The sequence below is a fragment of the Gigantopelta aegis genome, chromosome 4, assembly GCF_016097555.1.
Source record: "Gigantopelta aegis isolate Gae_Host chromosome 4, Gae_host_genome, whole genome shotgun sequence".
Classification (NCBI taxonomy): Eukaryota; Metazoa; Mollusca; class Gastropoda; order Neomphalida; family Peltospiridae; genus Gigantopelta; species Gigantopelta aegis.
This window is the reverse complement of record NC_054702.1, coordinates 115833427-115849970: the sequence shown is the minus strand read 5'-3', so window position 1 is coordinate 115849970 and position 16544 is coordinate 115833427.

Here is a 16544-nt window from a genome sequence, read left to right as displayed (position 1 = left end):
TAGCAGTACTGTAGCCATATAATATTAACGACACTATCAGTTTGTATGGACCAATGCAGATTAAAGAATAACAAGTGCACTGTATAAGCCATCAGCCTAATTTTAGACCAATAGCCACCTTGGTCTTTGATATCAGACAGGATAGTACATACCACTGCCGTTGATATATATGAGATAACATACCATAAACGTTGATATTAGGACAGAACATACGTGCCTGTTGCTATTAGACAGGAGAGAACACACGCGCCTGTTGCTATTAGACAGGAGAGAACATACTATATGGCCGTTGATATTAGACAGGATAGAACACATGTCTGTTGATAACAGACATGATAGAACATACATGCCTGTTGATATTAGACAGGAGAGAACATACTTTGGCCGTTGATATTAGACAGGATAAAACATACGTGCCTGTTGATATTAGACAGGATATAACATACGTGCCTGTTGATATTAGACAGGATAGAACATACGTGATATTACCAGAACTGTTAAAATTAGACAGGACAGATCACACCACAAGAGTTGATATTAGACAAAATACCATAACCGTTGATATTTGCATGGAACACACCAAAACTTCATATTAGACAGGATAGAATACACGTACCTGTTGATATTAGACAGGATAGAATACACGTACCTGTTGATATTAGACAGGATAGAATACACGTACCTGTTGATATTAGACAGGATAGAACGAACCATAAACGAAACGAAAATTGAAATATGCATAATCGGCTCGTCAAAGGCCATTTTTCCTATCCGCGGTTATTGAACGCGGCGCGGGCAGGTTATAAATGGAACACTTCTGAACATATAAATACACTGAGCACTAGGTGTCCGCTACCACACCGCGCCCGCGACACGCCAAAAACTGAACAGGGGGAAAACGGCACCAGCTAAACGATCAGTGGCTAGGATTCGCTATTGTGTAGACATTGTATCTGACCGACAGGGAGAGGCGGGACGTAGCCCAGTGGTAAAGCGCTCGCCTGATGCGCTGTCGGTTTAGGATCGATCCCCGTCTGTGAGCCCATTTTTGCTGTTTCTTGTTCCAGCTAGTGCACCACGACTGGTATATCAAAGACCGTGTTATCTTGTCTGTTGGTGCGTATAAAAGATCCCTTGCTACTAATGTGGAAATGTAGCGGGTTTACTCTCTAAAGCATCATATAGACTGAATGCGACGCATGCGTGCGGTCTGCCTGCGTCTTGCATTTTGGGCATATCAATCATATATACGATCACCGGCATCGGTGGCGTCGTGGTTAGGTCATTGGTCTACAGGCTGGTAGGTACTGGGTTCGGATCCCAGTCGAGGCGTGGGATTTTTAATCCAGATACCGATGGCTCAATGGGTAGGTGTAAACCACTTGCACCGACCAGTGATCCATAACTGGTTCAACAAAGGCCATGGTTTGTGCTATCCTGCCTGTGGGAAGCGCAAATAAAAGATCCCTTGCTGCCTGTCGTAAAAGAGTAGCCTATGTGGCGACAGCGGGTTTCCTCTAAAAACAGTGTCAGAATGACCATATGTTTGACGTCCAATAGCCGATGATAAGATAAAAAATCGATGTGCTCTAGTGGCGTCGTTAAATAAAACAAACTTTATATACGATCATTTCATTGCGGCTGGCCGCATGCGTTCTGCAGACGCACGCATCCAGTCTAGACACTCTCATTGAAACTAATGGATTTCGATTTTTGTTTAGCCGGACCGCACGCACGCACCGTATCCAGTCTATATGAGCCTTAAGACTATTTGTCAATATTACCAAATGTATGACATCCTATAGCGGATGATTAGTAAATCAATGTGCTCTAGTGGTGTCGGTAAAGAAAAACAACTTTAACTGGCTGACAGGTCAGCTCACCGTGGGTGGGGCTGGACCGTCGTCTGCCTGACAGACAGTCCACTGACACAGCGATACGTCTTTTCAACATGAACGTCACCTGGTTTTAGAACATAACATCTGGAGTTGTCAGTGGTTACTGAGTAAATCACATCACTATTAGATCATGCTATTATTAAAAACTGTATTTAATGTTTTTGTCCCTACCCCTTAACCAACTAATAAAGTGAGCATCGTCTTGAAAAACGGAAATTTACCTTTAGAAATTTCAAGGTTAATACATTTACCCTCCATCCCGCTCTCCCATAAATTGTCATTTCAAATAACGTGCGTGCAGTCCAACGTTTGCATTTGATACGTCTGCGGCTTGCATTTTGGGTAAATGAACCATATATAATGATTTCATTGCACCTGGCTGCATGCCTTTTGCAGACGCACGTATCGCACGCATCAAGTCTAGACGCTCTCATTGAAACTGATGTATTTCCACTTTTAAAAATGCGGACCGCACGCACGCGCCGCATCTAGTTTATATGAGACTTTAGACTGTATCGGGCATCAAATATCTATAACAAAACATCTGCACTCAAAGGATTTTACAAACTATATATAGAAAACAAAAGAAAAAAACCCTTAGAATTCGCATTGAGGAGGGTGTGTGTTCTGCCCTGGAAACCCTTGAGAAGGGGAGGGGATTCTGCCCCTCAAACCCTCCCCGTACCTATATTAGCCGCCTCGATCTACGTGTATTGTAGTTCGTCTGCACGCGCTGGATCTGTCAGCTTTGTCGGAAGATCGATCAGTAAGAAGTCGGGTCAGGCCGACCGAGACTCGTTTAACAAGAAACAGAGGCCCCAGCTTCCTGTCCAAATATCACACACCTGCAGCACTTCCGATACACCATCTAGACAGCCGCCAAAATCACGTGTCGCGTTAAGGAGCGGGACGTGGCCCACTGGTAAATCAGTCTTTCTAGGATCGAACCCCGTCAGTGGGCCCTCTGGGCTATATCTCGTTCCAGCCAGTGCTCCACGACTGATGTATGCACTATCCTGCATATGGGATGCTGTAAGCCTATATAAAAGATGCCTTGCTGCTAACCGGAAAGAGTAGCTCATTACTTGGTGGCATGGAGTGTCCTAATTATCTGTGTGGTCCTTAACCATGTGTCCGACGCCATATAACCGTCATTAACCATGTGTCCGACGCCATATAACCGTCATTAACCATGTGTCCGACGCCATATAACCGTCATTAACTATGTGTCCGACGCCATATAACCGTCATTAACCATGTGTCCGACGCTATATAACCGTCATTAACCATGTGTCCGACGCTATATAACCGTAATTAAAATTAGTCAAGTGCGATGTTAAATATAATATTCTTTGAGACTTTCCTTCCTTCTGTGGCGTGAAAGCTGAGGTCTCTCTCTCTCAGGTCGTACTGGTCTGTCTTTGACAGTATCCATGTTAGTAGCTGACGTGTTACCTGGTGAGTAACAATCACCAGTTGGCTAATGAGTGTCTGTTCATAAACTAACCAATCGGCGAGTTAACATAAAGTTCTGCTTTGAGCCATGTTTATATATGAACATTTTGTACTATATTTCAATATTTTAATAAAATAAATTGTATATTTGCGCAAAGCGTGTATTTATGTATGAAACGTGCTTGTATAGATTTATTATAAATATGTATATTACAATGCCCTGAAATCAAAGGAGACCTAGTAATTGTTACCAAAGCCATATTTAAGTCAATTCTGTATGCCCGAATACACCCATAGACTGAATGTCTATGTGGAATACTTTCACAAACATACCACAATGAATACAATTAATGACCTTGAACTTTTTTACCTTTAAAGAATTACACTGTCTCCTGTAGAAAACATAGCGTCTGTTCCATCTCCACGCATTTTCCTGTTTGTAAAGTTATATCAACTCGTGAATTCGTCATTATAAGAAGGGCTGATAAACAAATAGTATAGTTTATTGCTTCTTTCTTTTCTTTTAGGGGGTGGGGGTGGGTCACTAATGAAAGGCCGTGCGAATAAATAGCCATTTTGACTAGTTACCATCAACTGTCAGTTCGTTCATACACATGAAATTGAAAATGATATTTGCAATTCTATATGAACATTGAAAGTTGATTCTTAAATACTAATATATATGAAGTCCCACCACCGTTTATCGTGTCATTACAGTCCGAGTTAGGAAATAGTTATTTTTTGTTTAAAAAAAAAAAAAAAACCCACACACACACACAAAACCCAACAAACAAATAGTGCAAAATACTGAAATGTTTTTTCAAATCTGTCTGATTATTACAAGTAGGCTGACTTCTGTAGTATTTAACTAAACCTTTCGTTTAAAGTTACTTCACATTTTAAAGGCATATTGTCACAGACCACTGATCTATTTAATGGTCTAACAAAGTATTACCTGAACAAAACATTATTTGATTTGTCATTAAATGTACTTTATTCAACCATCTTCATAACCACCATACTCCATTTGTTAATGATATTTTGTAAAAATAATTGAATTATAGCAGTGGTCCACAATTCTAAAACTGAAATTGCTGAGAGGGTTGACATGGATTTCACTCAATCATGGTTCAGTTAAGGTGATGCTATAGCTAGATTTGCTTTCCAACAATTAATGTAATTTTATTTATTATCCATTTTTAGAGAAATCAGGTCCTTAAATCCGTGACAGTATGCCTTTAATACTATTATTGTAATTATAACAGCCGTGTAAGTAGTATGCTCCCACTTTTAAAACCAACGAAATGAGGCGGTGCTCTCATATACAAGATTGCATAACTCAAAATGTCAGTCGTCACCCGACTGTATATTGATTGTTTTAATTCTAGTTGTGCATGGCAGTTACGAAGCGAATGTACTTCCTAAAACAAGAAGTCACGTAGTAGACCTTTCGACATTGTGCTGTTTTTCACGTATGTCATATATTCTGACAGTATATACGTGCATGGTGTCAAAGCTACTGACGCTATACACGCCTGTGTGCAGGTATTTACGAGAGAAGTTTAAAAGTGAGGAGGAGTCAAATCATGTTCTTCTGTAAAATATATTTTAGAAAAATAAAATTGGCTTCAGCGGGGGGGATTCGATTTCCAAAACCGTCCCCCTGGACATGCGCCCGAGTATAGCGTAAATAATGATAGCCTGTAGCCATCGCTGCACTGTGTGTTTCAGCATGCATGTACTTATAAGATGACAAGTGTATTGTGTTGTTTGTGTAACAACTCGCGATACAGGAGATCTATAGGATTTTCGTTCACCGTGTTGGTGGCGTCCTCCATATATCGTAACCCGAATCTCGCCTGTCGACCCTGCTATGCGCGCGCTCGCTACTTGCTGACTTGTTTACTCCGCCATGACCCCAACACACTGGCGAATCGAGGTTAATTATGTACATATATAATAATAAGCCGCAATCGACTTTCATAATCAGGGTACAAAACTAATAAATAAATAAATAAATAAAGAGAAATGAGTTTAAATAATAATAATAGCGTCCTAATACCTCCAATGTTTACCACCTCCTCGGAACGACTGTTTAGACAATCGTATGTAACATAATGGTTGTTTTGAACGATTCGATCGTGGGGGGTGGGGGGTGGGGGGGGGGGGGGGGGGGGTGGGGGGGTGGGGGGGGGGGGGGGGGGGGGGGGGGGGGGGGGGGGGGGCAAACCGAATCAGCCGAAAGCGACTGATCCTATGAACCATCGCACGTTAAGCACTGAGCTCCATCCTCACCCGATATTATTAAATGTTTAGTGACAAAGAAATATGTTAGTTATTTAATACGAAACAAAGAAATATGTTAGTTATTTAATAAGAAACAAAGAAATATGTTAGCTGATTAATACGAAACAAAGCAATATGTTAGCTGTTTAATACGAAACAAAGAAATATGTTAGCTATTTAATACGAAACAAAGAAAAATAAAATACTAGCTATAGTAAGCCGTCTTTTATTATCTTCCTCTAGTTAACATAAATAAAATTTCGAAAGAATATTCGGATCACAATTTTAATAATGATTATGCCTTGCGCCCCTCCAAGAGGACAGTTTATAGACTAGAGAAAATGTTGAAAATAATAATTAGTTATCAATGGTTCGTATACAAGGCAGTATTTTATCAGATTTCCGTGATTAATAATGCAGACCGGTCTCTCTGTTGTCTGTCCGTCCGTCTGGCTCTCTTTTTGGCTGTCCGTCCGTCCGTCCGTCGGTCGGTCGGTCTGGTTTAACATTTTGACATTTATCATAGACAGGAATCGTCCATCTGGTAGAATGTTTTGTGCATGTCTTCTTGTGCTCGCGTGCCCTTTTGCCCTTGTCTGTAGACAGACAAAAAGACAGACAGACATACAGACAACAAGCAGGCAAATACATATTATTATTATTATTATTATTATGGTATTGGGAGGCCTAGTTGTTCTGCGTCTTGTTATTGTTATTGCGGTGGTGGATTCTGTTATTGAGCTTGGGTATCACGTAGGAATAACAAGAAGAAACAAGTTATTATCTCAGCCCAAATGTGAAGGAATCTGCGTCAGAGGTTACCTGTTGTTTTCAACAGGTGATACCCACCACAACGTGTGTTACGTTACCTGGTCGTGGCCCGAAATGCATTGCGTGTGCTCGGCTCATTGCGCAAACGCTTCCATGACAATGGTGTTTACGTCAGTGGCTGGGTGAAAACAGGTAACATTATCTGGCCAGGCAATTAGATTGAAACTGTGTTCGTAGATATGACAATTCCCTGTACTTTAGTCTCCTAAACGAGTCTAGAATTCCAGACTTCACAACCCAACGTGTTATATGCTTTGACCCTAGTCATCATGCGCTATCATAAAACAATTTGTGCTGTTTCAGCTTCTTTTTGCACCTAATATCAGGCTCAGACTAACAACTGCCAGCACAAAGTTGGCCAATTTCCTTCTCTCACGACGTCTACGACTGTCCCGTTACTAGACTCGGCTCTTAAGATTACAATTCAATTGTCGTCGTACAACCCATTCGTTGTTAATCTCAGCGCACCCGTCGTAAGTCTTACAACTCCATTGTCGTCGTACAACCCATTCGTTGTTAATCTCAGCGCACCCGTCGTAAGTCTTACAACTCGATTGTCGTCGTATAACCCATTCGTTGTTAATCTCAGCGCACCCGTCGTAAGTCTTACAACTCGATTGTCGTCGTATAACCCATTCGTTGTTAATCTCAGCGCACCCGTCGTAAGTCGGGGCGGGATGTAGCCCAGTGGTAAAGCGCTCGCTTAATACGCGGTCGGTCTAGGATCGATCCCCGTCGGGGCGGGATGTAGCCCAGTGGTAAAGCGCTCGCTTAATACGCGGTCGGTCTAGGATCGATCCCGTCGGTGGGCCCATTTGGGCTATTTCTTGTTCCAGCCAGTGCACCACGACTGGTATATCAAAAGCCGTGGTATGTGCTATCCTGTCTGTGGGATGATGCATATAAAATACCCATTGCTGCTAATCGAAAAGAGTAGTCCATGAAGTGGATACAGCGGGTTTCCTCTTCCAACATCTGTGTGGTCCTTCATCATATGTCCGACGCCATACAACCGTAAATAAAATGTGTTGAGTGTGTCGTTAAATAAAACATTTCCTTACAACGCAACCGTCAAGTTGGCCAACTTCGTCGTAACAGATGACAGTCTGACTCTAGCATTACTTCAAACATGTTGCTTGTATTCACAATTATGAAAAACCCAATGTGTTTCTCGTCATCCTGGTGTTTGTAGAATGTCAGTCGAAATAAAAAAGAAAGAAAAACACACACACACCCAAAGAAAATAATTTAATAATAATAATAATAATAACTAAAATAAAAACTAAAATAATAATAATAATAATAAATTTTAAAAATACAAATAAAATAATAATAAATAAATACATAAATAAATAAAAAGACAAAAAGACTGACACACAGTGAAAAGCACTTAATTAATGGCCGCTTTTTAACCGAAAAGCAACAATACCACATCGACGTTTTGCAATCGCATTCCTGTATGAGCTCGGCATTAATACGACATTTAGCAATGGGTGCCAGCCCTACATTTACGTCTGTGACAAACATTCAGTAAAAAGAAACTCTCCTTGTCAATAAAGCTAAAAAGCGAGTGAAGATAGATACAACTTCAAGAAGTGACGGAACGCTATTTAAAATGCAGTATTCTTGATCAACAAAAACACATTTAATATTACGATACAGACAGCCATTCTCCAATTTAATTATGATTCTACACTATACAGGTGCTGTTGATAGTAGAGGCTTTTCAAAAGTCAGATTAAAGGAGGACGAACGGGACCGCCCCGCACCTCCCCCACCCTCCCCACACCTTAATTAACGAAGTTGTCTTCCACCCTGTAAGACATGCATTCATCATAAATACCTCCTAGAAACGTCGTTCGCCACAGTCTAGACATACCCCCCCCACCCCCCACCCCCCACACACACACACCCCGACACACATTCGTACATAAAGTCCTGCAAACACGCCTGTAAATGTTTTTTTCCCACTTTATCGCAGATGTAGTACGGTAATCGTTGTGTTTAAATATCACAGTAGAGTGGTGTTCGGCTGTCAACAATCATAGCCGTATGTATTATTGTCGTGCACTTGAGTCATCTGTACTGACCCAGCAGTCGGGAAGCAATCCGAGTGGAAATTAAATCAATTTACAGTATTCCTAGCTAACAACAACTAGGAAATGGGGGGTGGAGGGAGGGTGGGGGTGGTTTGCAGAATCCTGATACACTGCAATATAGGGTGTTGTAAAATAAGACAGATACGTATTTTTGTGGGAGACTCGTTACAACCATTTCAATGAATGTATAAAAACTGTATTAATTCAATTACTCATCTGTCGACCTTCGATATGCATGTATCATGTACGATTAAAGTTAAAGTTTGTTTTGTTTAAACAACAATACTAGAGCGCATTTGGCTATTCGATGTCAAACATTTGGCTATTCGATGTCAAACATTTGGCTAGTCGATGTCAAACATTTGGTAATTTTCACTTAAAGTCTAAGGGAAGAAAACCGCTACATTTTTTCAAGAGCTTTTATATGCACCATCTCACAGACAGGATAACACATACCACGGCCTTTGATAAACCAGTCGTGATGCACTGGCTATATGCACCATCTCACAGACAGGATAACACATACCACGGCCTTTGATAAACCAGTCGTGATGCACTGGCTATATGCACCATCTCACAGACAGGATAACACATACCACGGCCTTTGATAAACCAGTCGTGATGCACTGGCTATACGAAGTGGAAGAGAAAGAGTGAAAGCTCGGTAGAGGTCAGCTCTCTCCGCAATTTATGTCTTAAAATACAAAGATTATCCCTTTCTGTTACAATCCCATTAAAAACTACAACCAAATAATTCCATTTAGTAAATTATTTAAAAGTATTAAAACGCCACCAACAAACGAACAAAAACAAAATACAAACAAAAACAAAGACACATACCCCCCTCCCAAAACAAAAGAGGAGAAAAAAAGAAAGAAACAAAACGAAATCACGCCAGAGGCGATCAAAAGAAAACAAACACAAAACTCCGTTTGAAATAGAAACTATATACACGGTGATACAAAAGGCGAGACGCAGCATTTTACATTTACATGTTTTCTACACGAATAATTACCCATAGTTCTTTGCCGTCAAATTCAAAAGCAATAAAATTGGTCCAAAATATCTAGCCGACCGTAGCCTACTGTTTACGCACAGTGGCAACACATTGCAGGTAGGCGCGGATGCAGGATTTCTGAAAGGGGAGGGGGGTCCAAATATGATGACTGATCTATCTTTGTACACGGAACAGTTAATATAATCACGTTTCCCTTTAAAGGTTATGGCCGATTTGCAAAGGGGGGGGGGGGGGGTCAGAACCCCTGAACCCCCCTGGATTCGCTACTGACAAGTATACAAAAATGCGTAACATCGATTAGTTTTTGTTACACGTATTTGTCATACATGAATGTATAAAATAGTGAAATATTACATTTTGCTTTTTGTAGTAGCCTCTTCTTGAAACTGACTTACTTCATTAATTTATTATTATTATTGACAGATATTTACAGATTTACGTAAATTTTTTCAAGACTATATGTTATTTTTATTCATTACTTAGACCTAAAAAGGTGTTTTTTGGAAATGCGCGGTCAGTCTAGGATCGATCCCCATCGGCGGGTATACAAAAAGATCATGGTATGTGATATCCTGTCTGTTGGATGGTACATATAAACAATCCCTTGCTAAAAAAAAGTGTAGCGGGTTTCCAAGGCGCGTGTGCAGGGATTTCAGCGGGGTTGGGGTTATAGACTGTGTGAAGCGAAGTTTTTATGGGCCATGCTCCCCCTAAAAATACATTTCAATTTATTTATTTTTAAGCTTGGGCAAGTAAGGGTTTCGACCTCCAATACCTCCACATGCACCTGATTCCTCTCTAACACGACTTTTTTAAAAGTGCATTTGAGCTTGTATTTCACATTTGTACATGATGTTATAATATGGTAACCAGAGAATGTAACTTTAATATAGTCCAGTTTAGGAAATAGTTACTCATGAATATATATATATATATTTTGATTTTACAAAATTCTGATAACCATTTTGAAATCTTTGTTTGCTGATTACAAGTTGGCTGACCTCACTAGTATTTAGATAATCCACTGGTTTGAATTACTTATTATATTTAGTACTAACATCTGTGCAAGTGGTGTACTGAGGCGGTACTCTGGCACGAGGGTGGCTCATTTAAAATGTTTGTGGTCAACATTAATTGATTGTTTTTGCCAGTTGTCAACCTTCTCGATGATGTATTTTTTTTACAGAATATATTCTGACATCGATAAGAGCGTGAAGTCGACTATGACTTATTTTACAACCAATGTGTCTACAGTACGTTATTTTACAACCAATGTGTATACAGTACGTTATTTTACAACCAATGTGTATACAGTACGTTATTTTACAACCAATGTGTCTACAGTACGTTATTTTACAACCAATGTGTCTACAGTACGTTATTTTACAACCAATGTGTCTACAGTACGTTTTGTTACAACCAATGTGTCTACAGTACGTTATTTTACAACCAATGTGTCTACAGTACGTTATTTTACAACCAATGTGTCTACAGTACGTTATTTTACAACCAATGTGTCTACAGTACGTTATTTTACAACCAATGTGTCTACAGTACGTTTTGTTACAACCAATGTGTCTACAGTACGTTTTGTTACAACCAATGTGTCTACAGTACGTTATTTTACAACCAATGTGTCTACAGTACGTTATTTTACAACCAATGTGTCTACAGTACGTTATTTTACAACCAATGTGTCTACAGTACGTTATTTTACAACCAATGTGTCTACAGTACGTTTTGTTACAACCAATGTGTCTACAGTACGTTATTTTACAACCAATGTGTCTACAGTACGTTATTTTACAACCAATGTGTCTACAGTACGTTTTGTTACAACCAATGTGTCTACAGTACGTTATTTTACAACCAATGTGTCTACAGTACGTTATTTTACAACCAATGTGTCTACAGTACGTTATTTTACAACCAATGTGTCTACAGTACGTTATTTTACAACCAATGTGTCTACAGTACGTTTTGTTACAACCAATGTGTCTACAGTACGTTATTTTACAACCAATGTGTCTACAGTACGTTTTGTTACAACCAATGTGTCTACAGTACGTTATTTTACAACCAATGTGTCTACAGTACGTTATTTTACAACCAATGTGTCTACAGTACGTTATTTTACAACCAATGTGTCTACAGTACGTTATTTTACAACCAATGTGTCTACAGTACGTTTTGTTACAACCAATGTGTCTACAGTACGTTATTTTACAACCAATGTGTCTACAGTACGTTATTTTACAACCAATGTGTCTACAGTACGTTATTTTACAACCAATGTGTCTACAGTACGTTATTTTACAAAAATGTGTATACAGTACGTTATTTTACAACCAATGTGTATACAGTACGTTATTTTACAACCAATGTGTCTACAGTACGTTTTGTTACAACCAATGTGTCTACAGTACGTTTTGTTACAACCAATGTGTCTACAATACGTTATTTTACAACCAATGTGTCTACAGTACGTTTTGTTACAACCAATGTGTCTACAGTACGTTATTTTACAACCAATGTGTCTACAGTACGTTATTTTACAACCAATGTGTCTGCATTACGTTATTTTACAACCAATGTGTATACAGTACGTTATTTTACAACCAATGTGTCTACAGTACGTTATTTTACAACCAATGTGTCTACAGTACGTTTTGTTACAACCAATGTGTCTACAGTACGTTTTGTTACAACCAATGTGTCTACAGTACGTTATTTTACAACCAATGTGTCTACAGTACGTTATTTTACAACCAATGTGTCTACAGTACGTTATTTTACAACCAATGTGTCTACAGTACGTTTTGTTACAACCAATGTGTCTACAGTACGTTATTTTACAACCAATGTGTCTACAGTACGTTATTTTACAACCAATGTGTCTACAGTACGTTTTGTTACAACCAATGTGTCTACAGTACGTTATTTTACAACCAATGTGTCTACAGTACGTTATTTTACAACCAATGTGTCTACAGTACGTTATTTTACAACCAATGTGTCTACAGTACGTTTTGTTACAACCAATGTGTCTACAGTACGTTATTTTACAACCAATGTGTCTACAGTACGTTATTTTACAACCAATGTGTCTACAGTACGTTTTGTTACAACCAATGTGTCTACAGTACGTTATTTTACAACCAATGTGTCTACAGTACGTTATTTTACAACCAATGTGTCTACAGTACGTTATTTTACAACCAATGTGTCTACAGTACATTATTTTACAACCAATGTGTCTACAGTACGTTATTTTACAACCAATGTGTCTACAGTACGGTTTGTTACAACCAATGTGTCTACAGTACGTTATTTTACAACCAATGTGTCTACAGTACGTTTTGTTACAACCAATGTGTCTACAGTACGTTATTTTACAACCAATGTGTCTACAGTACGTTATTTTACAACCAATGTGTCTACAGTACGTTATTTTACAACCAATGTGTCTACAGTACGTTATTTTACAACCAATGTGTCTACAGTACGTTATTTTACAACCAATGTGTCTACAGTACGTTTTGTTACAACCAATGTGTCTACAGTACGTTATTTTACAACCAATGTGTCTACAGTACGTTATTTTACAACCAATGTGTCTACAGTACGTTATTTTACAACCAATGTGTCTACAGTACGTTATTTTACAAAAATGTGTATACAGTACGTTATTTTACAACCAATGTGTATACAGTACGTTATTTTACAACCAATGTGTCTACAGTACGTTTTGTTACAACCAATGTGTCTACAGTACGTTTTGTTACAACCAATGTGTCTACAATACGTTATTTTACAACCAATGTGTCTACAGTACGTTTTGTTACAACCAATGTGTCTACAGTACGTTATTTTACAACCAATGTGTCTACAGTACGTTATTTTACAACCAATGTGTCTACAGTACGTTATTTTACAACCAATGTGTCTACAGTACGTTATTTTACAACCAATGTGTCTACAGTACGTTTTGTTACAACCAATGTGTCTACAGTACGTTTTGTTACAACCAATGTGTCTACAGTACGTTATTTTACAACCAATGTGTCTACAGTACGTTATTTTACAACCAATGTGTCTACAGTACGTTATTTTACAACCAATGTGTCTACAGTAAGTTATTTTACAACCAATGTGTCTACAGTACGTTTTGTTACAACCAATGTGTCTACAGTACGTTATTTTACAACCAATGTGTCTACAGTACGTTATTTTACAACCAATGTGTCTACAGTACGTTTTGTTACAACCAATGTGTCTACAGTACGTTATTTTACAACCAATGTGTCTACAGTACGTTATTTTACAACCAATGTGTCTACAGTACGTTATTTTACAACCAATGTGTCTACAGTACGTTATTTTACAACCAATGTGTCTACAGTACGTTATTTTACAACCAATGTGTCTACAGTACGTTTTGTTACAACCAATGTGTCTACAGTACGTTATTTTACAACCAATGTGTCTACAGTACGTTATTTTACAACCAATGTGTCTACAGTACGTTATTTTACAACCAATGTGTCTACAGTACGTTATTTTACAACCAATGTGTCTACAGTACGTTATTTTACAACCAATGTGTCTACAGTACATTATTTTACAACCAATGTGTCTACAGTACGTTATTTTACAACCAATGTGTCTACAGTACGTTATTTTACAACCAATGTGTCTACAGTACGTTTTGTTACAACCAATGTGTCTACAGTACGTTATTTTACAACCAATGTGTCTACAGTACGTTATTTTACAACCAATGTGTCTACAGTACGTTATTTTACAACCAATGTGTCTACAGTACGTTATTTTACAACCAATGTGTCTACAGTACGTTATTTTACAACCAATGTGTCTACAGTACGTTTTGTTACAACCAATGTGTCTACAGTACGTTATTTTACAACCAATGTGTCTACAGTACGTTATTTTACAACCAATGTGTCTACAGTACGTTTTTAGCTTCATTGTAAGTCAATAGAGGGGCAGGACATAGCCCAGTGGTAGAGTGCTCGTTTGATGCGTGGTCGGTATGAATGAATGAATGAAGGAAGGAATGTTTAACGACACCCCAGCACAAAAATACACATCGGCTATTGGGTGTCACAAATGGTAAGTATATGAAAATATTTATTGATGCGTGGTCGGTTTAAGATCGACCTCTGTCGGTGGGTCAATTGGGCTATTTCTCCTTCAAGCCAGTGCACCATGACTCGGACTGGTGTATCAAAGGTCGTGGAATGTGCTATCCCGTCGATGGGTTGGTACATATAAAAGATCCCTTCCTACCATTGGATAAATGTAGCGGGTTTCCTCTCTAAGACTATAGGTTAAAATTACCAAATATTTGACATCCAATAGCTGATGATTAATAAATCAATATGCTCTAATGGTGTTGTTGAACAAAATACACTTTATCTTTACCTAAGTCGATATTATTTCCTTTGACTCTAACTGGAGCAAGTCAAGCTGACTCATCAAGTACTTTAAAAACGAGCTATCTCCCAGTGATCAAATGCGCTTCATTCACGGTGGCTGTCACAATGTGAGCAGTTTACAAGTTGGTCGCATTCACACAGCCAGATCTGGCTGGTGTCCAGTGGACTGGTGCTCTATGCCAGTCGACGCGCGTCGTGTACCAGTGCTACGTCGACTCCACATGTCTTGAAATTCCGTCCTCCTTGGCGCTGCCATTTGCGGAAGAATGCACGCTACCACAGAGTAATTGCACGTGCGTATTGGCGCTAATTACCGTTGACAGCGAGGTGTGCCATGATACCGGTTGGTGTCAGCACAAGGTTACATGTACTAGTGTATAGATGCACGCGGAAGTGTACTAGTGTAGCACGTGAAAGTGCCCACAGAGGAAATTTCCCTCACTTGCATCTCATCTTCTCTGTTTTTCCACCAGTTTTCCTATACCTTTTAACAATCGGGCTAATATTGGAGTTTATTAATAGAATATTTTTGTAGTGTATTCTACTAAAAACTAATTCTTGTGAATTAATCCTACTGGCCATTTCAGTCCGATATAGCAAATGTTCACGATTAATGTTGGCTTTTTCCAATGGGTCTGTCAAACTCTATTTCTTGAGCTCATTTTTAAGATTTCTTATTTTACAATTTAGATGAATTAACACATTTTCATATTTTTATAGTATGTGATATAAAAATGACATAAATGATCAAAATTCATTTGATGCACTTACAATAGTAAATGTTTAATTAGAGGGACATATTTCACAAACTCCTCAAGCCTAGTTTTGCATGTAAACGTAAATCTTCAAATGAAAAACAATTTCTCTGAGTACGAACAGTACAAATAATAAATTTGGAAACAATGTTTTCGCCCATACTGTGATCTGTCTTTCGTATTGGTGTAATATATTACGATAAATTAGTTCATATATATATATATATATATATATATATATATATATATATATATATATATATATATACACGCACCACAGGTGTTAAACTGTATACGTAACTAAATACGTAAATTTACAGGACCACATTTACGAAACCTGAGAGAGAGAGAGAGAGAGAGAGAGAGAGAGAGAGAGAGAGAGAGAGAGAGAGAGAGAGAGAGAGAGAGGGGGAGGGGGTAGTGCGTGGAGGGTGTGTGTGTCAATATCCACCAACAACAAATAAAATGTAGTATGTATAGAAAACAAACACATCATAAAATAATAATCACGGTTCCGCCCTGCTGCTCGAAGTGATCCTTTTGGAAGAGCTCTAATGCTAGGCTTAGATTATTAGCTGCCACGACGGAGTTGGCCAACTCGACATTTGCGTTGTAATCCCCCCCTTCCCCCTTCCCAACTTACGACGGATGTGATGGTATCAGTCGGTCGTAGGAGATGAATACGACGCTAGCAACTGGACAGTCGTGGACGTTGAGAGGTCGGCGAGTGGGCCAAATCCGTC